Source organism: Oryctolagus cuniculus, chromosome 9 (genome assembly GCF_051225735.1).
Source record: "Oryctolagus cuniculus isolate XC-2025 breed Fujian yellow rabbit chromosome 9, ASM5122573v1, whole genome shotgun sequence".
NCBI lineage: Eukaryota > Metazoa > Chordata > Mammalia > Lagomorpha > Leporidae > Oryctolagus > Oryctolagus cuniculus.
Genome location: NC_142875.1, coordinates 134,155,262 through 134,181,494, shown reverse-complemented (window position 1 = coordinate 134,181,494; position 26,233 = coordinate 134,155,262). Strand labels below are relative to the sequence as shown.

Genomic DNA, 26,233 nt, shown 5'->3' with positions numbered 1-26,233 from the left:
GTGAAATGCTGGCAGAGCTCCACATGGTCCCACAGGCTTCTAAACAGATGAGCTCATGTGTCGAGTGTGGGATCCAACTCTGACTTCTGTCCCCTCCGGGCTTCTTCTACTCACAGAGTTCCTGCGCAAATCCCAGACGCGTTGGGCAACAGTGCCCAGGAATGCGTGCGGGTGAAAGTGGGTGGCACTGAACAAGCAGCCTGCGAGGGGTGCTCAGGACTGCACCGGAGCAGGGAAGTCTGCCTCCAGGGAATGCCATGTCACAATCACGCGTTCTGGCAACCTCACCCAGCTGCCCCGGAATCTAGAAGCCACGTCAGTCTCGCTGCCAAATGCTCAAAGGGTGGCAGGCCGTGGCTCTGCGGCGGCTCCAACCCGCCAGGAAGAGCTGGTCGGAGTATGCAAGGGAGTAGCGACCAGGGAAGGAGGAGTGAGTATGCATGATGACTCCCAGACTCGAGCCTGGCTGACTAAAAATCAGAAGGAAGAGGCGGTGGAGGAGAGAAACTATAAAAAGAAACATCCCAAGAAACTCTAAAAATGACAATTTCTGCTAAAAGACACGGCACGATCCTGGTGAGGAAGCAAGGACAGAATTCAGGACTGCGCCTGCACAGGCTGTGTTCTGATGAGCTCCACTTTTAGCATAACGCGAAGCGGGGTCACGGGCCTGACTCCTGGCTCACAAGGGCCCCCCCAGAACCCTGCACCTGCCTCCTCCACACCCCGCACCCCCAGTGCAGTGAGGGGCATCTGCTAGGGACCAGGCCACCACACCTGAACATGTTCTACACAAACCGAGCCCTCGGCCAAGTAAAGCAGTCTCCACAGGCTTAGCAAAGGGTCCTAAGTCACAAGGACAATGGAAGGCAGAGTGGGACTCCCACACCTGAGTTCATATTGTATTACATTAAGGAGATAATCTGTATGGTTTTATACAGCATTTCTCCTTTAAAGCAACCCTTGAGAAAGCTGAAATGGGAAGATAATACAATGTTGACAGCAGACAACCGTGATGAGAAGTAAGACTTACTTGTGCCCTAACTGCATATTTCACCGCTACATAGTTCTCCTACGCATCTATCTAGATATACAGACACACACACACACACACACACACAGGGAGATATATTTGTATTATCTCAGTCCTCACAACAACCCCATGCAGCAGGAACTCCATGATCTCATTCCACACAGGGGAGACTGATTGAATCACCTGCTATGACTGCACAGGCAGATTCTCATGCCCCACCTCTTCAGCAGGAGGCTACACTGCCTTGCAGAAAGAGGTAATGCCAGCCAATTTCTCTTTACTTTCCATTAGTCATTCAACCACCTGCTGGGGTCCAGCACTTTTCGAAGAAGCAGACATGCAGCAGTGCGCAAAACAAACACTGACCGACGAAAAGCCCTGTTGTCATGGAGCTGAAATTCTTGTGTGAGAGTCAGATTTAAAAAAAAAAAAAAAAGATAATATAAAATCATCCTATGTTAGACAGTTTTAAGTAGCACTGGGGAGAAAAAGCAGAGGAGACTGGAAGGGAGTCTAGGGGAATGAGGTTCACAAAGGGTCCAGAGAGGCTTCCCTGAAGATGTTGAATCAGCACCCGAAAGAGGTGACGGCACGAGACTTGTGACCCTCTGGACGGAGACCACTGTGGCACACGAAGCGCAGGGGTCCTGCGGCAGGGGCTCGCCTGGTGTGACTGAAGAGAGGAGAGGGGATCAAAGAGTAACCTGGCAGAGACGTAACGGGGCCCAGACCTGTGAGGCTGTGTAGGGCACACTGGCTTTGACCTGAACGATCTGGGAACCCTGGCAGGGTTATGCGTAGAGGGATGGCTGAGGTGGCCTGTGTCTTAGAGGGATCGCTCCGACTGCTAGGTGGGAAACAGACTAGAACACAGCCAGGGGGCCGGTGCTGAGGCACAGTAGGTTAATCCTCCGCCTGCAGCGCCGGGATCCCACATGGGTGCCGGTTCTAGTCCCAGCTCCTCCTCTTCCCATCCAACTGTCTGCTGTGGCCTGGGAAAGCAGTAGAGGATGGCCCAAGTCCTTGGGCCCCTGCACCCGCAAGGGAGACTCAGAAGAAGCTCCTGGCTCTGAGCTTTGGATCGGCGCAACACCGGCCATAGCGGCCATTTGGGGAGTGAACCAATGGAAGGAAAACCTTTCTGTCTGCCTCTTCCTCTCACTGTCTGTGACTCTACCTCACAAATAAATAAATAAAATCGTTAAAAATAAAAAAAGAAAGAACACAGCCAGGGCCACAACAGGGAGACCAGACAGGAGGCCATCTGAGACACCCAGTGAGAGATGCTGTCATTCATCCAAGACGGTTAACAGTGGAAGAGGCAAGGTTTCAGCAGATTCTGGGTATGCTTAAACAATTTGGTGAAGGAGTGAGAACACACGAGACATCACCCCAGGGCTTGGGGGCCAATCATTGAAGGCATGGAACTGCCACTGCTGAAACAGCGAGGCCCAGAGGTAGCAGGTGTCAGGGGAAGGGGACACATATCGGGGGCTCGCTGGACTTGTTCAGTGTGCGATACCCATCTGGCCTCCCAGTGGACATGCTGACGTGGCAGCTGGAGAGTGAAGTGGAAAGTATGAAGACCACCTGAAGATGAAAGGAGGGGAATCATCAACATGGAAGTGTTACTTAAAGACATGAGGCCGGGTCCGACTGTGGAGGGAGAGAGAGAAAAGAGAGGGGGCCAAGGACCGACTCTGGGGCCTTGCACTACGTGAGGTTACAGACACATCACTGTGCAGACTGGCACAGGGAACCAGCAGAGGGTGGCACCCCGGAAGCTCAGCAAAAACGTGTTTCTAGGAAGAGAGACCAGCCTAGCACGCCAGACACCTCTCTCTACCCGCCAAGGACAGGAAGGCTGAGTGTCTGCCTATGGGTTTAGTAGCATGGGTGGAGTGGGGATGTCAGTCACAGAGACTTCAAATGCAGACCATACCTTCAAGGGCTTGTCCTGTGAAAGGAACAGAGACCCGGAGGAAACGGGCTCTACAGAGGACTGTGTTCCAGAGGAAGGAACTGACGGCTGGGCGCCGACAGCAAAGGTCCGCTGGGAAGGTGTGCTCTGGTGGGGGAGCACAGCGCAGGGAGAAGTGCCCGGGCCGTGTCTTTCAGCAGGCACCAGTGGAGACCCACGCACACACAGAGGGAGCACACATCATGCCAAAGAGGAGCTGAAGCTCTCGGATGTGGATGCCTGGGACAGAGAGGTGCGCTGGGAGGAACCTGCGAAGGCTCCCGGAGCAGGGGAGGAGGTGATAGGCGTTGGAGAAGAAGAATAAGCAAGAGCATCACCTAGGAAGGTGGAAAATCACAGAGCACACACAGTTGGTGGGCAGAATCACGGCCCACATAAGAACAGCAGTCATGACTTGGAGGTGAAAATATAAAGCCCAGTTAAGTGTCTCTCCTGAACTATGTACAACAGCAGAGCCATTACAGAAAAGCAATGATTTGTATTTGACTAGGGTTGAAATTCATCTAAGGGGCTGGCACTGTGGCACAGCGGGTTAAAGCCCTGGCCTGAAGTGCTGGAATCCCATATGGGTGCCGGTTCTAGTCCCGGCTGCTCCTCTTCCAATCCAGCTCTTTGCTATGGCCTGGGAAAGCAGTGGAAGATGGCCCAGGTCCTTGGGCCCCTGCACCCACATGGGAGACCCGGAGGAGGCTCCTGGCTCCTGGCTTTGGATCGGCATAGCTTCAGCCTTTGCGGCCATCTGGGGAGTGAACCAGCAGATGGAAGGCCTCTCTGTCTACCTCTCTATAACTGTCTTTCAAATAAATAAAATAAATCTCTAAAAAAAAGAAACGAAATTCATCTAAGAAAACAGAGCAAATCACAGAGAAGCACAGGAGTGAGGATGTGAGGGAGGTGGCTGATCATGTGACATTAAGTTGGGTACAGATGGAAGGGAGAGCACAGGGAGGGTTGTGGAGAAAGGTCTTCCTTTACCATTGGTTCACCCTCCAATGGCCGCTGCGGCCGGTGCACCGCGCTGATCTGAAGCCAGGAGCCAGGTGCTTCTCCTGGTCTCCCATGCGGGTGCAGGGCCCAAGCACTTGGGCCATCCTCCACTGCACTCCCTGGCCACAGCAGAGAGCTGGACTTGAAGAGGGGCAACCGGGACAGAATCCGGCGCCCCAACCGGGACTAGAACCCGGTGTGCCGGCACCACAGGCAGAGGATTAGCCTAGTGAGCCGTGGCGCCGGCCAGTTGCTCCTCTTCCAGTCCAGCTCTCTGCTGTGGCCCGGGAGTGCAGTGGAGGATGGCCCAAGTGCTTGGGCCCCTGCACCCGCATGGGAGACCAGGAAGAAGCAACTGGCTACTGGCTTCAGATCGGTGCAGTGCCGGCTGTAGCGGCCATTTGGGGAGTAAACCAACGGAAGGAAGACCTTTCTCTCTGTCTCTTTCTCTCACTATCTATAACTCTACCTGTCAAATAAATAAATAAAAAAAGATGCAGAGACATGGTGCCCTTGGGCACCCCTAACCAACCAGGAGGGGGACTCAGCACTTGAGAGAAGCTACACAGCAACAAAGCGCCATCCTTGTCCCAGGCATTGTTCCAGATCCACTACACATGTTAACACATTTAGCTCCCCCAACAGCTCTGTGGCATCATGCACCCCTTTCACAGGCCAGCAGGGCGGAGTCAGGGAAAGCTGACAACTTCCCAAGATCACACGGTGAGTGATGCTGGAGCCAGGGCAGAGCCCAGCCCGCCCAACCCCAGGCTCTCACCAAGCTCTCCATCAATGACAGAGACAAGAATTCATACCTCCACACCCTCTTCTGCAGTGAAACTCCTAGAGACACTGCTGACCCGGCATGCCCCCAACAACTAAGGGCTGAATGCTGTGAGTCCCTTCAGCCACCTGGCACCTCGTCAGTCCCACGACGTTTGGGATTGGGGGCATCCAGATCCAGCCCCAGGCCTGGTTTCATCCCCAACCCAAACTCTGCTGGTCCAGCACAGTCCACGCTGACTTCGTGGCTTTTATTTTAGTGGCATGTTCTTAACGTTTCGCTTAGGGCACACAGTAATTTGTTTGGGCTGAGGCAAGCCAAAGATAAACCTAACTTTCTGTCTGCGGGTGCCTCATTTTCTGCAAAAGCAAAAAACATCTGAAGTTGTCAGCAGAAAACTTAATCAACGACATTACCTGCCTTTGCCACCTTTTCCAGAAAGGACGGTGCTTCCTGAATATCTGCTCAGGAGTCTACGCCTTGAGACCAGGCTTAATTCTCAAAATGATGCATTTGGCCAAAGTATAGTTGAACGTGTTAAATTAGAAAAATCTCTGTTTTCAAGAGTCCAGAGTACAGGAGGCCCAAAAGATCCATCAGGAAGATTCCAGCACATGAGGACCTGCCTCTCAGCCCCTGTCCAGCTCGGAGGGGTGGAGGCAGGGTGGGGCTCAGCTCTGGCACAACACAGTGCCAGCAGCCTGAGAAGCAGCCAGCCAACATCCTGGAGAAAAAGATGGGCTTCCCAGGGTCCGGGGTCCCCGCCAAGCCAGCTCTCGGTGGCAGCAAGGGTCAGCCTGGCACCTGCGGCAGCTGGAGACCGGGTCCTGCTGGTCACCTCAGCTTTCAGTGTCATGAGCCAGCCCTGGCCCTCTAGAAGGTCTCTGGACTGCCCCACCCCTTGACAGAATCACCTCTGGGCACCTTCAACAGGAACAACCACCACTGGCCAGGTGCTGCCCTGGGCACTGAGGACGCCTCAGTGGACAAGCCAGAGAACAGCTCTTCCCGTATCCTAAGGCAATTATCAGAAACATACTCCAGAAATCCCATTCACTACAAATAATCCAAATAAACAATGTTAGGAGACTGATTAATGAACTCTAGTACACTCATTTGAAGTCATACAGATAATCATTTTTTCAAGTATATTATAAAAGAACATCTAATGATTGAGAAAATATGTCAACATATTAAATCAGAAAAGATTACAAAATAGAGAGTACAACAAACCTCAAGGCGGGAAAAGAAAAACACATATGAACGCACCTGAAAATAAACGGGCATTATGGTGCTGTGGGTGCCAGAGCTCGGCACGCCCATATCCAAGTGCATCCAAGTGCATCCAAGTGCCTGGGTTTAGGTCCCACCTCTGCTTCCCATCCAGCTTCCTACTCATGTGCACCCAGGGAGGCACAGCTGATGGCCCAAGTACTTGCATTGCTGCCACACACACAGAAGATGCAGATGGAGTCCCCAGCCCTTGCTTTGCCCTGGCCCATCCCTGACCAGCAGATGGAAGACCTCTCCTCCTCTCTCCTCTCTGCCTTTCAGATAATAAAATAATAAAAGAAGTAACAGAAACTGGAAGGCTATACGCCCAAATGTTAACTGTAGCTATTTTTGGATGATGATATTAGTGATGACTTTATATTCTAGTCTACAAAATTCTATTTTTCCCAATGTCTACAAGTCCCAATCTTGAAATAAAAATAAAAACCAGCATACCCCCTGCCACAGGGCCAGCTCCCAGAAGTTTGGTTTGAGTCCTCTGAAAGCCTCTTTCTTCTGTGCTCTGGAGTCCAGCACCAAGACCCAGTTTTCTTTTTATGCTTCATAACTCCAAGTCTAGTTTTGGGTGCATTTCAAGTTTTTGGCAGAAAACATATACATTTATTGAGAGACTTGCAGCTTTATTTTTTATGTGTTATTTATTTATTTATAATTTATTTGAAAGTCAGAGTTACACAGACAGAGAAGGAGAGGCAGAGAGAAGGAGGGAGTCTTTCCATCCGCTGGTTCACTCCCTAAGTGACCACAACAGCCAGAGCTGCGCTGATCCAAAGCCAGGAGCCTCCTCCAGGTCTCCCATGCAGGTGCAGGACTTGGGCCATCTTCCACTGGCTTCCCATGCCACAGCAGAGAGCTGGATCGGAAGTAGAGCAGCCAGGACTCAAACCGGCGCCCACATGGGATCCGGCACTGAAGGCGGTGGCTTTATTCGCTAAGCCACAGTGCTGGCCCCTCCTGTGGTTTCTGACTTCACTCCAGAGCAACCCCGAAAACCTGCCAAGTCCACACTCACTGCATGACCCCCACCAACAACATTCCCACTCTGCTCTCCTCTGACCCCTATGACTGCACAGCTCAACCCAACTGCACCCCACACTTCAAGTGAGTGTCCCCAACACCTGTTATCTGTTTTTGTAAAAGACTTATTTATTTGAAAGGCAGAGAGAGAGAAAGACAGGTCTTCTATCGGTGGGTTCACTACCCAAATGGCTGCAATGGATGGGGCTGGGCCAGGCTGAATACATGGGGCAGGAGCTCCACCCAGATCTCCCATATTGGGGGCAGGAACCCAAGTACTTGGGCCATCTTCCGCTGCCTTCCCAGCTGCACTGGCAGGAAGCCGGCTCACAAGCAGAACAGCTGGGATCTGACCCGGCGCTCCTAGGGCACGTGGGTGTGGCAGAAGAATTAACTCACTACGCCACAACACCAGCCCCATCTTCTGTCCTTATCTTTTCCTTCCCTATCCTCCTCCTCACCAGTTTCACCCAGGCCTACTTCCACTATCAGCTACCTTCTGATGATTCCCAAGCTCTCGCCATCCCAGACCTTTCATCGGAGACTACAACCACACTCACCCACTTCCAATCTGCAGGAATCCAAAGCACCTCCCATTCCATAAGTGAAAATCTCTGTCTCCAAATTTCTTCCTGCACTGTCCATCTCTGGGTTATGCCAGATACTACAACTTTTCCTTTTTTTTATTTATTTTTTTTAAGAAACAAACATACAGAACAAGCTCCCATCTGCTGGTTCACTCCCCCAAATGCTTGTAACAGCCCCTGGCTGGAGCTGCAGCCAGGATCCAGGAACTCCATTCAGCTCTCCCATATGGGTGGCAGGGACTCAGTCACTTGAGCCATCACCACTGCTCTCAAGGTGCACATTAGCAAGAAGCTGGAGTCAGGAGCCAAAGCCAGAATCAACCCGGAAACTCTGCTATGGACTGATGTCCACCCCTACAAATCATTTTTGATTCCTCTTTTTCTAGTCCACCCTGACTCTAACAGGTCATTATCCACACCTTTGTCTCCAGTCTCACTGCCAGCACCCTACCCAAGCTGCCACATTTCCTTACTACCCTCCCTGTGGCCAGTATCAACCCTCCAAACCCTTATCCATGGAGGCCAGAGTGATCTTTAGAGTAAGCAACCCCGGCTAAGGCCTTGACTGGCCTTCCCTCATAGATACAGGACACAGGCTGATCGGAGCAGCATCAAAGCCTTTGGGGCTCTGTCGGACCATTCAGCGCCATTGCTCCTCTACCTCCCTCTCTCCCCCAATGCCAATCTTTGATGCTTAACTCAGGCCCTGGTGAAGAACTTGCAGATCCCAGGAACAGGCTCTCCTGTCATTTCTACCAGGACCTCCTGCCCATATTGTCCAGTGCCATCCAGAGATGACCCCCGGCTCTGGACAGAGACAGCCTGACTAGGAGCTGGACTTGCCAGCTGTGTTACTCTGGGCAGATTTTTGGATAATCCAGGGCCTCGGTTTCCTTATCTGCCAAATGGAGCTGGAATAGCAGTGCCCACGCCACAGTGCTGGGTCCAACACACTGAGAACAACGGGACATGCATGGCAAATACTCTACACATGGTGACAATCATGGCTGCTCAGATGTGCTCACCTGACTATGAACCACTAGAGGGGCACGCTGAGGCCCAGGAAGGTGGACAATCTGCAGGGCCACAAGACCTTCTCCAGAGCCTGCCCTTTTCAGAGCTGGCTCAGACCTGAGGCCGATTACAGACGGCCTGCGGAACTGGGCAGGGATTTCCTGAGCGCCGCAGGGGAGGTCATGAAGGGAAAGACCAAGACAGTGACCCCGCCAAGGGCCGCAGTACAATCTCATGCAGGAAGCGGCCTTGCTGTGTCAGGGGTTGTGGAAGCAGAGCCGTCAGAGGGCTACGGAATCCCAAGTGCTGCTTCTCATTCTAGAAGCTTTCATGAGAAAAAGGGGGAATCCTACTCAGCTCTGGCTTGAGGCAGCAAAGGGAACCATCTGGGGGTAGAAAACAGCATTTGCCCAAAGACCCACAGAGAGCAGGAGATAGAGTGGTAGGTGAGCCCCACAGCGGAACTGCTTGCAACACCCACATCCCATATCAGAGCACCAGTCTGAGTCCTGGCTGCCCATTTCCGATCCAGCTTCCTGCTAAGTACCTACAAAAGATGGCCTAAGTACTTGAGTTCCTGCCACCCACATGGGAGACCAGATGGAGCCCCTGGCTCACGGCTTCAGCTTGGCCTAGCCCCAGCCATTGCAGCCTTTTGCGGAGTGAACCAGCAGATGGAGGATCCCTCTGTCTCTCCCTCGCTCCCTCTTTCCCTCAGCCTTCCAAATTAACTAGCAATCAAAAATACCAAATGAATAAGCCAATGAACACTAGGTTCTAAAATTAGTTGAATGGAAATTCACTTATCAAAGCTCCAAGAAAATGGGACTCGAGTCACTTTGGATGAAAGAAGAAAGTCTCCTCGGGGTTGGCACTGTGGCGCTGCAATGCCGGCATCCCATACAGGCACCAGTTCTAGTCCCAGCTGCTCCTCTTCCAGTCCAGCTCTCTGCTGTGGAGAATTCCACAGGAGTGTCAAAAAGAGTCACAGATCACTGCTTACCTGAAAAGGAGATAAACTGTGGAAACACAGTAAAACATTGAGTTAATAAAAGTTAGCACTAGCCACAAAATAAAAGTAAAATGGAGTTATAAGTCAGGAGCTGAGGCAATACCTAACGACTGTTAGGGAGACACTCCTAATCATACCAAGCAGACATCTCTGGTCAGATAACAGTGTGCTACGGACAATACCCTCCTACCCACGCTGACTGGACAGTTCAAACATAAGTAAGGCGGGAAGAGTATTGACTGGACTGTTCGACTATAAGCAAGGAGGAACCAGCGTTGATTGGACAAGAAGTCGAAGGATGGCAAGCTGGAGCACTGTCCGAAAATGAGGATAAAAGGGGAGCCCTGGCACCGCTCTCCATCCTGTTGGGGATCATGGCCCGGTATGTGTGAACCTCTGGATCTCCACACATCTGGAGCTGAAGAGGCAGCCCACTACTCTGCATGGAGCAGGTAGTGGCACAAGCCAACCTGCAGAGCTGTCCCTGAGCTGTAACCCCACTGTCTGTGTGAGTGTGTGTGTGCGTGGGCCCAGTGCATGGGAACCTCTGGATCTCCTCACACTTGGAGCCGAAGAGCCAGCCTGCTAGCCCCCTCGCTACGCGGCACAAGGCAACGACGGGATCAAGAGACCAGTGGAGCTGCGCTGTTGCTGCTGCCATGCCTGACCAGCCAAGATGCTGTCTCACCATCCTGCCTGGAGTCCTCATCAGCCTGCTGCCAGATTTGACCACAAAGCCAAACCAGGGCCGGCACCGCGGCTCACTAGGCTAATCCTCCTACTTGCGGCTCCCGCACACTGGGTTCTAGTCCCGGTCGGGGCGCCGGATTCTGTCCCGGTTGCCCCTCTTCCAGGCCAGCTCTCTGCTGTGGCCCGGGAGTGCAGTGGAGGATGGCCCAAGTGCTTGGGCCCTGCACCCCATGGGAGACCAGGAGAAGCACCTGACTCCTGCCTTCGGATCAGCGCCGTGCGCCGGCCGCAGCGCGCCGGCCGCGGCGGCCATTGGAGGGTAAACCCACAGCAAAGGAAGACCTTTCTCTGTCTCTCTCTCTCACTGTCCATTCTGCCTATCAAAAAAAAAAAAAAAAAAAAAAAAAAAAGCCAAACCAGGCCTCTCAGGAGGGGACCTCTCCAACTTCTCGCCTGGCCTTCCGCCTGGGAACTTTGAGCCTACTGCCCAGAGAGCCTCCCCACGACTTCCTGCCTGTAAGTGACTGATCCGAGATCCGTCTCTGCCGAGACATGGAGCTCTGGACCTTGAACACTGACACTGTTTTTCGTGACTATGATACGAGCCTTGAAAACGCAGCTTTTACAAATAATGTTAGTCATGTGTAGTATAATGTAACTATGCTTTGACCCTATGCAAGGTATCTGTAAATAATGCTGGAGACCTTGATGTACACATACTATTATAATTAGGTAGCCCTAAAAATTACTTTAACACTGTATACTGTGATCTGCGGATGAATAAGTTCAAGTAGTATTACTGATATTGATATTAATGGCATTGATTCCCGTAGTCCTCTAGTCATTAAGGAAATAGTGTTACTCTGATAGTTAAGTATTATAATAAGTAAGTTAAGTAGAAGATAAGTAGTTATGTTAAGCTAAGTAGTTAAGTCACATTAAATAGTAGTGTTAAGTTTATTGATAAGTGTATTAAATAGTATAGATTAATAAGTATATTGGTACTGATAAGTGTATTGACCTCAATGAGCATGCTGATGAGTAGTGTGATAAAAAACCCCTGGTGTGTAAGCAATAAAATCTCTCATTGGAAAGACAGTCTTGTGTCCTGGTGTTCCTTTCTTCCCCGTGACTGACAAGTCGTACATCGCACTTGCTACTGTCGAGCTGCGTGACAGTAGGCACTCGCGACATCTGCTAGGGCCTAGGAAAGCAGTGGAGGATGGCCCAAGTCCTTGGGCCCCAGCACCCACAGGAGAGACCTGGAAGAAGCTCCTGGCTCCTGGCTTCAGATCCGCTCAGCTCCAGACAATGAGGCCATCTGGGGAGTGAACCATCAGATGGAAGACCTCTCTCTCTGTCTCTACCTCTCGCTCTAACTGTCTTTCAAATAAATAAAAATAAATCTTTAAAAAAAAAAAAAAAAAGGAAGAAAGGCTCCTCAGCAGGTGAGCCTGGATAAACATCCCAGCAGAAAATTCAGAAAGCCGACGCTGACTCTGCCAACGGAGACGTCTGGGTGCCTCCAAACTCCACTGTAGAAAACTTGTGAAGAGGGCATGTTTGGTCTCGTGGTTAAGACGCCTGCATCCCATATCAGCATGCCTGGCTTTGCTCCCAATTAGAGCCTCTAGCTAACGTGCACTCCGAGAGGCAGCAGGTGACGGCTCAAGTACTTGGGTTCCTGCCACCCGCAGGAGAAACCATACTGAGTTGCTGGCTCCCAGCTTCGGCCTGGCCCAGCTTGACTATTGCAGGCATTTGGGGAGCCACTTGGTAGACAGAAGTGCCTGCCCACTCGCTCCCCCCCCCCCTTACAGGTAAATTAATTACATAAATAAATCTATTGTCTACAGATGCTTGGGAAGATAGGAGTTTCTATTTCTACTTTTCTTTTCTATATAACTCACAGGTGCCATCAACAATTTATATGGTCCCCACTTGTGATATATAAAAGTAAACTTCTTTAAGAGACTTATATTTTCTTCCATTTCTGAAAGAAATGGTTTTCATGTTTCATTCTTGAGCCAGTTTTTTTCTGTTACTACACTGTTAATTGAGTATTGCTTGCCTAATCTAGGCTGTGAATGATTTCTTTTTTTTTTTTTTTTTTAAGATTTATTTATTTGAAAGGTAGAGTATCCGAAAGAGAAAGCATGCACACTTCCACTCACTGGTTCACAGCCCAGAGAGCCTCAGTAGCTAGGGCTGGCCCAGGCTGAAGCCAGGAACTCCATCCTGCTCTCCCTGGGTGACAGGGGCCCAAGTATACTCCAGCCGTCATCTGCTTCTTCCCAAGCACACCAGTGGGAAGCCGGTTGCACAGCAGAGTAGCCAGGACTGAAACCAGCACTCCAATGTAGGGTGCAGGCACCCCAAGTGGCAGCTTAACCTCAAACAACGCCAGCCCCTGACGAACTTCTTCTCTTCTCTTCCCAACACTTCTCCCGGGTGTTATCCTGGGAGATGTCAGATCACACTTTTGAGGAAAACAAGCTTATGTTATTTTCAGAAGTAACTAAATCTTCTCTGGAAATTAATTCTCCAACTATTAGTTCTGCCTCAACGATACTGCACAATGGAAAGTGAGCGAATAATTTAAGAGCTCACTGTTCCCTTGAAAACATATTCAGGGACTGATCAATGAACCGACTTCTCACTTCCTTGGATGTTCTAAGAAGGGGACGAGTAGACAGAAAACTACAACTCTGCAAGCATGAGCAAGACATCAACACAGAGCCGTGCAAGAGCGATCTGACGTGTCTTGACTACAACTACTCTGCCCTGAAACTTCCTGCGTGTGCCTACTCTGCCATCCAAGTCCTTTCACGCTCACAGCCCGAGCAGCAGACGTGTGTATCACTGCGGTCTTCGCCAGCCCACCCCACACAGGCACCGGGCACAGAGGCCGATTCATACGGCACGTCCTTCCAGGCACTTCTTTTTAGTTCTCTGCCAAACAGAAACATAGAACTCCCAGGACCGTGGTCTCCTCCTGAAAATGAGCCATTAATGATTTACAAGTGTGATTTTTTTTTTTCTTTTTGCCAAAGGAAAGGAAATAAACCTTGGCCGGAGTCCCCTTGGTTGCGGGCTGGCTTTCTCTGAGCCCAAGATGATGGACAGAACAGAGTCCAGCCTCCTGGTCCTCCATGACCTGCTCTGCACTCACCAATTCCAGAGCGTCGTTCCCCGCAGCCCACCACGTGACTGCTTCTCCAAGCCCTCCTGCTCTCCACTCACAGGTCCCCCTCCAGGGTCCACACAGACACACGTCTCTTGGCGAAGCATCCTCCCCTGAGCCACCCCACTGTTCTTTGCATATATGAGTGTCCCCAAGTCAATCGCAAACTGCGGACTCCCTAAGGAAGGAAGCCATTTACAACTGTGCTGTTCCATTGCTGCACCACACACAGCCTAGTGCCTTACAGCCGGCTCTGGGTTCTGTTCATATTTACAACTTGTCATTTATATTTATCACATACTAGACATCCATCTTGGGTAAGCATTTAGAAGCATTGTTTCAGTGTTCACAAAAACCCTATCATTATCATTCACACTTTATAGGGAAGGAAACAGGATCACAGAATTTAAACCTCTTTCTCAGAGGCAGTAGTCTATCCCCACTTGGGATACCCACATCCGTATCAGGACACCTGTGCTCAAGTCCAGCTCTACACCCAACTCCCCCCTGGGAGGCAGCAGGTGATGGCTCAAGTAGTTGGGTTCCTGACACCCATATCAGAGTTTGCTGACTTTGACCTGGTCCTGGTTGTTGTAGGCATTTGGAAATCAGCAGATGGAAGATATCTCTGTCTCTCTGTATCTCAAATAAACATTTAAAAAGAATTTTTAAAAATAAATAAGTACTTTTCCCAATGTCACAGTTAACAAAGCTGGGATTTGAATCCAAATGGTTGGATCTTACAGCCTAAACTCCTGTTCTTTCACTTTACCTCCCACACCATACTTTCTAAATTAAATTATGTGAAATACAAAAAAATATAGACTTTATTCCTGGAAAGTGAATGGGCAGAAAAAGTAGCTCCATTTTCTTATGCATTATCTCTGGTGTCTACATAATAAACAACTATTGCCCAGGATTTCAATTTTCATAAACCAACACCCAGATTTTCTTAAGATTTGTTTATTAATGTTGAAAGTCAGACTTACAGAGAGAGAGAGAGAGAGAATCACCCACCCACTGGTTTACTGCCCAATGGCCACAACAGCCAGAGCTGGACCAGGATGAACCAGGAGCCAAGTACTCCATCTGAGTCTCCCAAAAACCTTGGACCATCTCTGCTGCTTTCCCAGGCACATTAGCAGGGAGCTAGATTGGAAGTGGAGCAGCCCAGACTTACCAGTTATCCAGTGGCTTATCCTACTTTGCCACAATCCCAGCCCCCACAGAGTATATAAAGAAATCTCAAAACTCAACAGTAAGAAGGCAAACAACCCAATAAAATAAACTGCATAACAGATTTGAACATTTACTTCACCAAAACAGATTTTTGAATGGCAAAAAAACAAAAACATAGATTGTTCAACAACGTTAGTCATTTGACAGATGCAAAATAAAAGTGAGTCGCCACTGCATATGCATCAGATTGGCTTCTCTTAAAACTTGACAAATCCAAGTGCTGTCAAGAACATTAAGCAACTAGAACCTTTAGCCATCACCAATGAGATTGGAAAAGGAAGCAGGCGCTTGGGCAATGGCTTGGCAGGTTCTCATAGAGCTAAGCACACATTCTCCATGTGACACAGTCATTCAACTCCTGGGTATTTACCCCAGAGGAATGAAAACCCGGGTACATACAGAAGCCTGTGCCTGTATGTTTGTAGCAGCTTCATTCACAATCCCCAAATGTACTGCCGTTGATGAGTGTATCAAAAGGCTGCGGTATGGACATACCAGGGACGACCACCTGGTAAGAAAGGAAACACATTACTGGTGCTCACACCAGATGGGTAACTCTTTAACTCATTACACCAAGTGAGAGAGACCAAAATCAAAAAGTCATCTATTACATGGTTCCGCTTGCACAACATTCTGGAAAAGGAAACCTACAGGAACAGAAAACAGGTCAGTGTCTACCTCAGACAGGGGGAGCTGGCCCACAGGGTGGGTCCCTTAGGACTGCTGAGGTGAGGGGACAACTCACATTTGTCTGTCGTCTCCACCACCCTCGCCTTCACCCAAAGGCAGGGCCGCGGCTGTGTGCTGTGGGTTTTGTTGCAGCAGCACTGCACTGAGCCACACCATCTCTCTCCCACTTCTACTGACATAGACACTATCACCCTATACTTAGTGTCTTAAGACAACAGCCTGTGAATCAGGAACCTGGCAGGGGCCTCACTGTGGGGGCTCCCACACGGTTGCCATGGTGGGGTGTGTTAAACTGGACCAGTTTGGAGCCCAGTGAGGGGGTTCCATCACCCCTCTCCCCTCTCCCTGGTCCCTTGCTTTAGGCTGCCTGGGGCTTCCACACAGAGCTTCAACAAGCAAGGCAGGGTCTGCTCCACCTTTCACATCTTGGCTGTGGCTGTCACACAGCTTCACTCCCACCGCAGTCTGTGGGGCAAAGCAATCCAAACACCTGCCTCATTTCAAGATAAAGAATGCAGGGGCACAATCGGTGCACTGGGTTAAGCCACAGCTTGCAATGCCAGCAGGCCACGTCAGAGTGCCCATTCAAGTCTCAACCACACCACTGCTAATCCAGCTCCCTGCTAATGCATCTGAGAAGGCAACAGAAGATGGCCCAATTGGCTCCAGCACCCATGTGGGAGATCCTAGAAGGAGTTCCAGGCTCCTGGTTTCAGCCTGGTCAAGCCACAGCCATTATAGCTGATTGGGGAATGAACCTGTGAAGGGAAGATGTCTCTCTCTGATTCTCCCTCTCTTCCTGTAACTCTTTGAAAAAAGTAAATAAATCTTTTCAATCGAAAAGATAAAGAATGCACACGTGCCATCTTGCTGGGAAGAGCATTAATAAATGCAGATGTGTTTCCAAAGCACCACACTCAGTACGCAGCCCCTGAGCTACTGGCTTTCCATTGCATGTGTGGATGGAGAGGTTCACTCACTCATCCGTTTACTGGTTCATCACGCTCCCTTCGCCCTGGCTGTGTGTCCTGTAATGGAATGAATGGTCACAGTGTTTCTAAGTGGCCCAGGGTGCTTGTGTCTCTCCCCTTGGCTGTCATCTAGATCCCTGTGGGAAGAAGCTGTATTACTCATCTTTGTACCTCCATTACTCAGCACAAAATCTGACTCCCAGAGATGCTCAAAAAGAATATCCTGACTAAATGGATGAATAATGAACCAACTGCACTTTTACCTTGTTTTCCAATGTGGAAATGGAAAATTTCCCATTAAGTAAGGAATCACTGAAAACTAAATTTACATTTCTATTCCATGTTGCTGGAAATTTTCATTCTATTTTTCAAACTAAATTCACTTGTCTTCAGTATTTTTTCTTTATTTACTTGAAAGGCAGAGAGAAAGATAGAGACAGATCTTCTACCCACTGGTTTATTCTCCCAAATGCTCTCAATGGCCAGGGGTGGACCAGGCCAAAGCTAGGACCCAGAAACTCAATCAAGGTCTCCCAGGTGGGTGGCAGGGACCCAAGTCTTTGAGCTGTCACCTGCTGCCTCCCAGGGTGTACACTAACAGGCAGCTGGATTAGGAATGAAGCAGGACTGGACACCAGGCTCCCCCATAAAGGATACAGATGTCCCAAGCAGTGCCTTAACTGCACCAAATGCCCACACCAAAAACAGGATTCCTATTGGAAGAGTCAATTGCTTAGCCCATGGTTACACTGGCTGTTTGCCAGTGGCACTCCCACAGTTCCATCGTTTGATGCTCCGCCCTTGGATTTCACCAGACTTCACTACAGAATGCATTGACAGCCCACCCAATACAGGGAAGAGAACAGAACAAACCTGTGGAAAAACAGCCCGCAGGATCAAGGACTGTAGTAGAGGTGAGGCCGTCCCAAGGCAGTGACCAGCTCCACTCTAACCCTGGCACCCTCTCGAGGGAGTCTGGGCAAAGGGAACCTCAGGAACCACGTATCTTTAACAGGAAAGAGTGGGAGGATTATGAAGTGAGGTGAGGGGAAAGCTGTCTGAGAGGCCCAGCTGCTGTGGACGAGGCCGTGGAGCAGGCCCCACCTCTGCAAGGGAGACTCAGCCAGCAGAGACTGGGCTAGGGGAAACACATCGGTTCCACATGTGCAGGGAGCAAAGCCAGGAACGAAACAGAAGGCCTTCTGCCGCAGGGGGGTCTGGAGCCTCAGCGCTCCCCAGCCTGCCCTGAGCCCCACCCAAGCTAAGGATTGGTTCCGAATGCTGCTGCACACTCATTGTCACCAAACAGAAAGCACTGGCTGACCTCCAAGCACTGCAGCCCAGATCTCAAAGGCAAAGCTGGCTGTTTCATGGTTGCCGTTATCGGTGGTGCATTTGAACTCTATTACACATGGTTCATTAACACAGATGGATCGATTTTCTCTAGTCACCCACGCACTGGTTTCTCTGCCCAGGTCAGCGATCCCCCTCGGCAGAGTGGTGTCAAACAGCTCTCTGGGGAGTGGCACTCACAGCAGGAGATTCCTCCCCTGGTCAGCAGCAGAGAGAGGACTTCAGAGCCAGCCACTGCCTCACTCCCCCCCACCCCCGGCCTGTAATGGCCAGGGCTGGAACTCAAGCCAGGTCTCCCACAAAACCCAAGCACTTGAGCCACCACTGCTGCCTCCCAGGGTATGCACTAACAGGAAGCTGGATTCTGCAGCAGAGCCAGGACTGGAATCCAAGCATGCTGGCGTGGGACACCGGCTTCTTAATGGCTAAGCCAAATGCTTGCCACAGGGGAAAAGATTTACATTTTTTTTAAAAGATTTATTTGAAAGGCAGAGTTACAGACGGGAGAAGGGAAAGACAGGGGCAGGGGTGAGAGAGACAGAGAGAGAGGTATCTTTCACCCAGTGGTTCACTCTCCGGATGGCTACAATAGCCAGCTGAAGCCAGCAGCCTAGAACTTCATCTTGGTCTCCCATGTGGGTGTAGGAGTCCAAGCACTTGAGCAAGGCACATCAGCAGGGAGCTGGATCCGAAGTACAGTGGCTGGGACTTGAAGCAGCACCATATGGTATGCCAGGTGTTGGCTTAATCTATTCTGCCATAACACCAGCTCTAAGACTTTCATGTTTGTTCAGGGGTCCTACAAATACCAAGATGAAACAGGTGGGCCAGCAGGTGGTTGGATGAGGGTTTAGAGAGGCAGAGAAGGGACACAGATTGGAGAGAGACAAACAGCTACAAACTGACAGGGCATTTTTCCTCTACAAATTCTGTGTTGAGAATTGTTTGTTTCTCACATTTGAGACAGTCATGTATGTTGTCCTGATTGAAAAGTTACCTGGAAAATTTTCAAACCAAAACTAATGCACTTAAAGCACTCCTTTGGGAAAGCTGAACACCATCTCAAAACACATCATGTGCTTATAGTGATACTGTGAAAAAAAAAAATTCAGGGGCACCTGGTGTTATGGCACAACAGGGTAAGCCACTGCCTGCAATGCCAGCATCCCACATGAACAACAGGTTAGAGTCCAGCCACTCCACTTCTGATACAGCCCCCTGCTAATGCACCTGGAAAGCACTGGAGGATGGTCCAGCTTTGCCACTGCTGTCACTGAACCACTGGACTGAAGATCTTTGTCTCTCTTTCTCTAAGTCTGCTTTTCAAATAAACAAATATTAAAAACAAACAAATGCAGTTTGTCTTAAGCATGAACGAGGTGAGACCAGCAAAGCATCCCAATGTATTTCATAAGCCCTCATGTACAACGGAGTCTCCAGGGCACATGGCGATGGCCTGAGCCTCCCACGGCTTTACCCCGCCTCTGATCGAGAGGTACCTGAATCAAGTTTCCTGTTTTTCCAGCCTGTTACACAGTGATCCATTAGGGCAGGTGGAACAATCGGACCAACCATCCGTGCAACTGTCTGGGTTTTGAGATCAATCCATTTTTGTGCTCGGGTGAAAAGGAGCATGAAACCAGTCTTAGCACAAAATTTATAGTGCACTTACAAAGCTGGCATCATGCGGATACAATGCGTGAGAGCCAGTTTGGAATGTCTGTTTACCATACTATAAATCGTGGCCAGTGAACAAAGAGCAAAGGAAAAATCTCAAAACTCTATTTGCAATTAACGTAGGGTCTTTGCACAGCTTCCGACACACTCTTCCATCACGGAACCTGGAGGCACTGACACCAAGTGCAGCGTCTCGTGCTCACAAAGGCAGGAGACTCATCCCTTTTTCCCAAACCCTGGAAAAACTTCTGAAACACTTGTAAGCCTCACCATATATTTAGTTAAGACGTGCCAGACAAGCGCAGAGACAGAGTTCTGTTCTCGGCCAACACGGGATCTAAGCGATTTCCCATACCTTTCCCTATGGCACCAAGCTGCAGAGCTTAAAGAAGCTAGAAATGACGCACGCTTGAGAAAACAGCACAGGAACACAACACGCTCAGTCATTTCATCATTGCACGTTTCAACGCAATCCAGCTTCAGTATTTTGGACCTTAGAAGAAATCTAACTTTAAAACCGGGGTCTTAAATTTTATATTCCAGTAGGTTTCTCCCAAAGAATGATAGCCAAGGAATGTACGTACACATGAAAATTACAGATCTGGATTTCAAAGTAACAACGGGATATCCAGATCAAAAAAGCAACAAAGACAGGGCGCTGAAGAGGGCTCTCTCGTGTTTGTAACTGCACCACCGATTGCTACAGTCATTTTTGGAGGTAGCCTGGTGGTATCATGATCCACAAAAGTGTTTACTGCATTTGCTCCAAGCTTTATAATTTTGATCATCAACTTGAAGTGAAAAATCTTTAAAGTATACGGAAAAAAGATGTGTTCCATAATATTATTTACAGTAACAAGAATTTAAGGTAACTTAAATGTCCCAAAATTAATGGAATAATTATACAACTTGGGGTACAGCCAACAATGTAGAAGTAATTAAGCAAACTGTGGTACTGTTAGGACAATAAAAGCAAAGACATTTTTGTCCTTTTTGGTACTTAAACAGATGTGCTGTGACTATTGATACAGCTGCATCTTCTAAATCGTTTTTTAAGTCCTAGAAGCCCTACTAGTGCATTTGAGCGTCCTGAGACGTCTGACACCAACGTGGTTTCAGCCACTTTGCCAGGGGAGCAGAACTGGAAAAGGGAAGAGTTGAGAAAAGTTTTGCTGCCCTGGATTTTTAAGTTATTCACTGAAGAAACAAAAGGGGAGAGAGACAGAGGGAGAGAACTCCCATCAACTGGTTTACTCCCAAATGCCTGCAGCAGCCAGGGCTGTGCCAGGCAAAAGCCAGGAGCTGGGAATGTAATCCAGGCCTTCCATGTGAACTTGAGCCATCACCTGCTGCACCCCCCTCCAGGGTGCACATTAACAAGAAGCTTGATTGAGAGTGGCTTGGCCTGAGGCATTCTGATACAGGATGTGGGCATCCCAAATAGTGTCTTAAAAAAAAAAAAAAAAGTACTTATTGATTTGAAAGGCAGAGTTACAGACAGAGGAAGAGAGGGATAAATCCATCTTCCATCTACTGGATGACACCCAATTGACCTCAACCTCCAGAGCTGAGCCAGACTGAAGCCAGGAGCTTCTTTTAGGTCTTCCACGTGGGTGCAGGGGCCTGAGCAGTTGGCCAATCCACTGCTGCTTTTCCCCAGGGAGCTGGGATTTGCAGGGAGCTGGATTAGAAGTGGAGCAGCAGGAACTCAAAGCGGAGCACACATGGGACACCAGCATTGCATGTGGTGGCTTAACCTGCCTCACCATGGAAACAAACAGTAACTAAACACAGGTTTCAGAGGCAAGGAGCATGTGAGGGTGGCATTGTGCAAAGAAAACACCACATTCAAAAACCTACCAGGAAACCCGTGGCTCTGCAGCTGCCAGGAGGCTGGGAGACTCCATCTCACGCCAGGATCTGCTCTGACCCAGGTTTCACCCAGATCTGGCCCAGCTGCCCTCCTCAGAGTCCTCCAATACTTTAGTCTGATGGGAACAAACTTACTGTTGTACCCCACTGTCCCCTCTTCCTTTTCAAGCTGCAAGTGCCCCAGCCCCAAGCCCTGCCCCAAATGCAATGCTTGACAAAGGCTTAGACAGGGCTGGTCTCTTTCCACCTCTTCCCACGCACCTCAACCCTGCTACCTTCTGACATGTCCCTGATTCACCACTCCAGCTGCAGAGGAAGAAAAAGCAAAACCTTCTGAGCCCAGAAGGTTCGCCCCATTTAATCTGCCCCATCCCCACGGAGAAGAGGCAGTGACAGTGGCTACTGACTTCCGAGGAGCCCCTTGAGAGCTTCAATCCAGGGGGAGCCCTGTGAGTCGGGTCCATGGTTCTGTCCACCTGGCTCAGGGAGGACAGCCACCGGCTGCGACCACACAGCTGGCGAGACCCTGGGTGCTGGGGATAAGACCCAGGGTGCATGCCCAGCCATTCACACTGATGTGTTATTGTAAATGCAGCCTAACTCCCAGGTGGCCTGCAATCTTTCAGTGTTCCCCTAAGGGGGAGCAGATGAGGGGGACGTACCAAAGTGACAGAGAGACTCATGGGCCTCTGCCGCCAGGCACCCCTGGAGTAACACCCGGAGCTGCTGTGAGCGGTTGCTTAGATGTTGTGCCTTCCACCGATGAGCTCCACGCTGGGTTTGCCCCAGTGTGCAGAGACAGGCATGTTCCCGAGTCTGCTGCACACAGCATCTGAGTCCCATTACAGCCCAGCCTGTGCCGGGTTATTTTTAGTCGAGGGCTGAATATAGGACATAGCTTTCTGCTTGTGTCACAGACACGCAGGTGGGCCCTCCCGTCACAGTGTGGATAAAAATAGATACATACATTGGAGATAGAGAAATCCAGTTCAGTTTCTGCCCTTGAAGAGGCCCAAGACTGGTCACAGCATCAAGCACAGGAGAAATGGGGGACGGAAGTGGGCAGCAGAGAAAGGGGAAAGGGCGCTCCTGACACCTCAGCCGCCAGCTGCATGGGCAGCACACGGTGTGACGTGGGGACCCAGGGAAACATGAGGTGCAAATGGACACGGAGCCGGCCCCAGCGCCGCTCCCGGGATGCCTCCATCCCTGGGGGAGTCAGCCCTGCTCAGAGACCAGCACGGAAGCTAGCTCATGCCCACGGCTGTGGGTGAACACAGAGGAGCGGTGAGCCCGTGGGCCAAGGCCCTGGGATAGGAGCTAGCCAAGCGCTTCCAAGATCCTGGAAGCAGACCAGCTGGCAGAGGAGTAGCCAGCAGGGGGGCAGAGGCAAAATGATGAGGGAGGAGGCCCCCAGGGAGCTGGAGATAAGGGTGAGGGGGCAGTGGCTCTCCACCCCTTCCCCGTGCCGCTCACACGTGTAGCCATGCACATGCATGCACATGTGTAGCCATGCACAGTGTCCAAGGGTCACAGAACCCCTACGAATGGTCTCACACGTTCCTGCCACCTTCTCGTTTCTTCACATACTACAAACTCGCCATGTGAAATCATTAACACCAAAACTTGTTTTCAGACCTTTCCCCATTAAAGGCTGCTGGTGAGCTTCTCCACTCACTGATGCACAGCTGTGCCAAGCAGTCTCAGGGTTCTAACAGTCCGCCACAGCAGCACCTGTGTACATCCGAAAACTGGCGATTCCTGTCTGCATGCCACATACGTGCTTTCCCTCGCCTGCAGGACCTTGGCGACATAGGCAGATTTAAGGCCCACCACGCAGAGATGGCAAGATACACAGCTGAGAAAACACCGATCTAAATAAAACGCAAAACTCGGATCCTCCGAGGACTCTGCTCCTTGTGGAGAGTGAGCAAATGGTAGAAATCACTTTTCTCCTGGCTAACACTGCTCCAAGTCTCCTTTTGGAAAATGAAGCCAGTTGGGAAAAAGTGCGTGGTTGGCATGGTTTGGGGAGATTTTGAGCATGTGTGCTGTGACATTGATGAACAACTCCCTTTAATGGGATCTTTACGCTCCCAGCACCTCCGAACCTCAGCTGCTCCCAATCCTGCTGTCATCAGCCCTGATCTCCACATGCAAATTCCCCCCAAAACTGTGCTCTCAGACAGGCCGTCTCCAACCGGACTGTGTCCTCCAGACCTGAAACCGCAGAGAAAACTCGGATTCCGGCCAGAATGCCAGCAGTGAGTCTCGTGGACCTGGACAATGCCTGGTGCCCACTCCTGAGGTGGCCCCTGTAGCCAACATGGAGCAAGGCAAGGGTGAGCACCACGTACTGCAGAGTGGGGAGAGAGAGGGCCAGACCAGTGCTGTAACTCCCTGAAGGGCTGTTCCACAAACGAGACCAGACTGATCTAGTTTTAGCAGAAAGAGTCTTAATGAGCTCCAACATGATGTGGCTTTGGCACTGCCAGAACCAGAATTCAAATAATAACAAAATCCTCCCTCCCCATCCTGCCTTCTGTGGTCTTTGCCTCATGTTCACATGTTCTCTCTCCAAGCAGATGTACCTGACCCTACCTCTGAATTTCCCCTCCGTGCTAGGCTTCAAAGAAGGACTAAGAGGAGCCCCATGGAGGCCGCATCTGGGCTACACAGGTAGGACCCCAAATGATAAGTCCCACCAAGTAAGTAGAAGAGACGGAGTTCCTGAACACAAACCCCAGGTGCTGCACCAGGAGAGAGGAGGCGTGCGCTGAAGCAGAAGCAGAGCACATCTCCCACAGTCCCCTCCCAATGGGCTGTGCCACCTCGTCATGCACACCACCCAGGAAGGCGCAGCACACATGTGCGATGAGGAGGGCACTCACGGTAGATTCTTGCTCCGGTCCGACCCTGAGACCCCTCTTTTCCACACCCAACCCAGTGGACAGTTGCCATTCCAGTGAGTTTCATGTGATATGGTGGACATGAGGAAGAAAGGTAAAAGGAAGGAGGAAGGCAACTGGGCAAAGATGGCGATGGGTTATACTAACTCAGCTTCCCGTAACTTTCAAATACCCGAGAGGTAGGTATCAGGAAGGAATCGGGTTTATTTCCACTTACAGTGCAAGATGGGACAGCCCTGTTGGTTCAGGCTTCTGGCGAGGCCAGTGGAAGCAGAGCAACACCCGCACGGTGAGCCAGAAAGCAGACAGGGAACCACACTCTCCCTCTCCCCTCTGCGGGTCTCTCCTTACACAGCTGTCACTGATTGCTCACGGGCCCCACCCCAGCAGCCTAACCCAATCCAATCCAGAGTCCCCACCTTCAGACACAACCATTGCATCAAACCTCAAACCTTAATCCACCCGGCAGTGATCCATTAACCACCAACATCAGGCTTTGGAGTTGAAACATCCATAGGAGTTCCAAATTCCGTTCAAAGCCTAACGATGGGAAAGACAGTACAGCAGTGACTTGGATGAAAAGCTAAGGCACTGGGGACGGCGCTGTGGTGCACCGGGTTAAAGTCCTGGCCTGAAGCGCCAGCATCCCATTTGGGCGCCGGTTCTAGTCCCGGCTGCTCCTCTTCCGATCCAGCTCTCTGCTGTCGCCTGGGAAAGCAGTAGAAGATGACCCAAGTCCTTGGGTACCTGCACCCGCATGGAAGACCAGGAAGAAGCTCCTGGCTCCTGGCTTCGGATTGGCGCAGCTCCGGACATTGCAGCCATCTGGGGAGTGAAACATCGGATGGAAGACCTCTCCCTCTCTCTCTCTCTCGCTGTCTCTACCTCTCTCTGTAACTCTGCCTTTCAAATAAATAAAATAATTCTTTTCTTAAAAAAAGCTAAGGCATTTTAGAGCAGGAAGAAACAAAAGCTTTCCTGAAGGGAAATACTGCCCTTTTCTGATGCGCAAAAAGCAAAGAAGAAAGTGCTGGGAAGCAAAGAGTCGGAGAGAACTGTTCACAACAGCGTTTCTCCAGGTGGGGGTCCTTGGCTGGACTCCGCTCAAAACGCGGCTCTGAGCTCTGCCGAAGCCCGAGGACAGAACTGTGCAGGTGAAGCTAATGCACACAGTTCGGAGCCTCTGCCCACCTGTAGACTCTGGGCTTTGGAATAAGGTGCAGCTGCTCATGTGCTAGCGATGGGTAAAATGCCTTCTTCCTCTTCTGTTCCTTCCTTCACCTCTGTGGTTTCTGACTTCTGGCCCGGGAGCACGGCACTAACTGCCAAGGGTTGGAAAATGAACATAGCTGGAGACAAAGAAGATCAAGAAGAGTACACCTTATCCCAATGCACAAAGCAAGAAGCAATCACTTAGCCAGACCAGACTTCAGCTTGTGAACCTGTTGCCCACAGAATGGGTCATTTATTTGAGCAGACATACAGACAAAAGGGGCTTGCGTAGTCTCAGCTGTACAGTCTTATACATAGACTCGTACATATTCTAGAAACCAAACATCAAATTTCTCAGCTGTGGGCAGGTGTTGTAGCACAGTGGCTTAAGTTGCTATCTAGGATGCCCACATCCATATGGGAGTGGCTGGTTCAAGTCCTGGTTACTCCATTTCCAATACAACTTCCTACTAATATATCCTAGAAGGAAGCAAGAGATGACCCACGTACTTGGGGGCCTGCCTCCCATGTAGAAGACCCAGATGGAGTTCCAGGCCCCTGGCTTTTGCCTGGCCCATTCCCAGCCAGTGCAGCCATTTGAGAAATGAAAAGATATTGTGACCATTTGAGAAGTGAGACAGTGGATGGAAGATATCTCTCTTTCACTCTCTTTCTCTTTGTCTCTACCTCTATAACTCTGCCTTTCAAATAAATAAATCTTTTTTTAA

The 26,233-nt window shown here is 50.3% G+C and overlaps 1 long non-coding RNA gene across 2 annotated transcripts in view; it reads right to left on the bottom strand.

Annotated features, from left to right (window-relative positions):
- LOC103348944 (uncharacterized) overlaps positions 1-25,350 on the bottom strand; it is a 252,129-nt gene extending 226,779 nt beyond the window's left edge. For both annotated transcript variants that reach the window (XR_016213178.1, XR_016213179.1), the window contains exon 1: positions 24,511-25,350. This is a non-coding gene — a long non-coding RNA (uncharacterized LOC103348944). The remainder of the gene's footprint in view (positions 1-24,510) is intronic.
- Between the last annotated feature and the right edge of the window lie 883 nt (positions 25,351-26,233).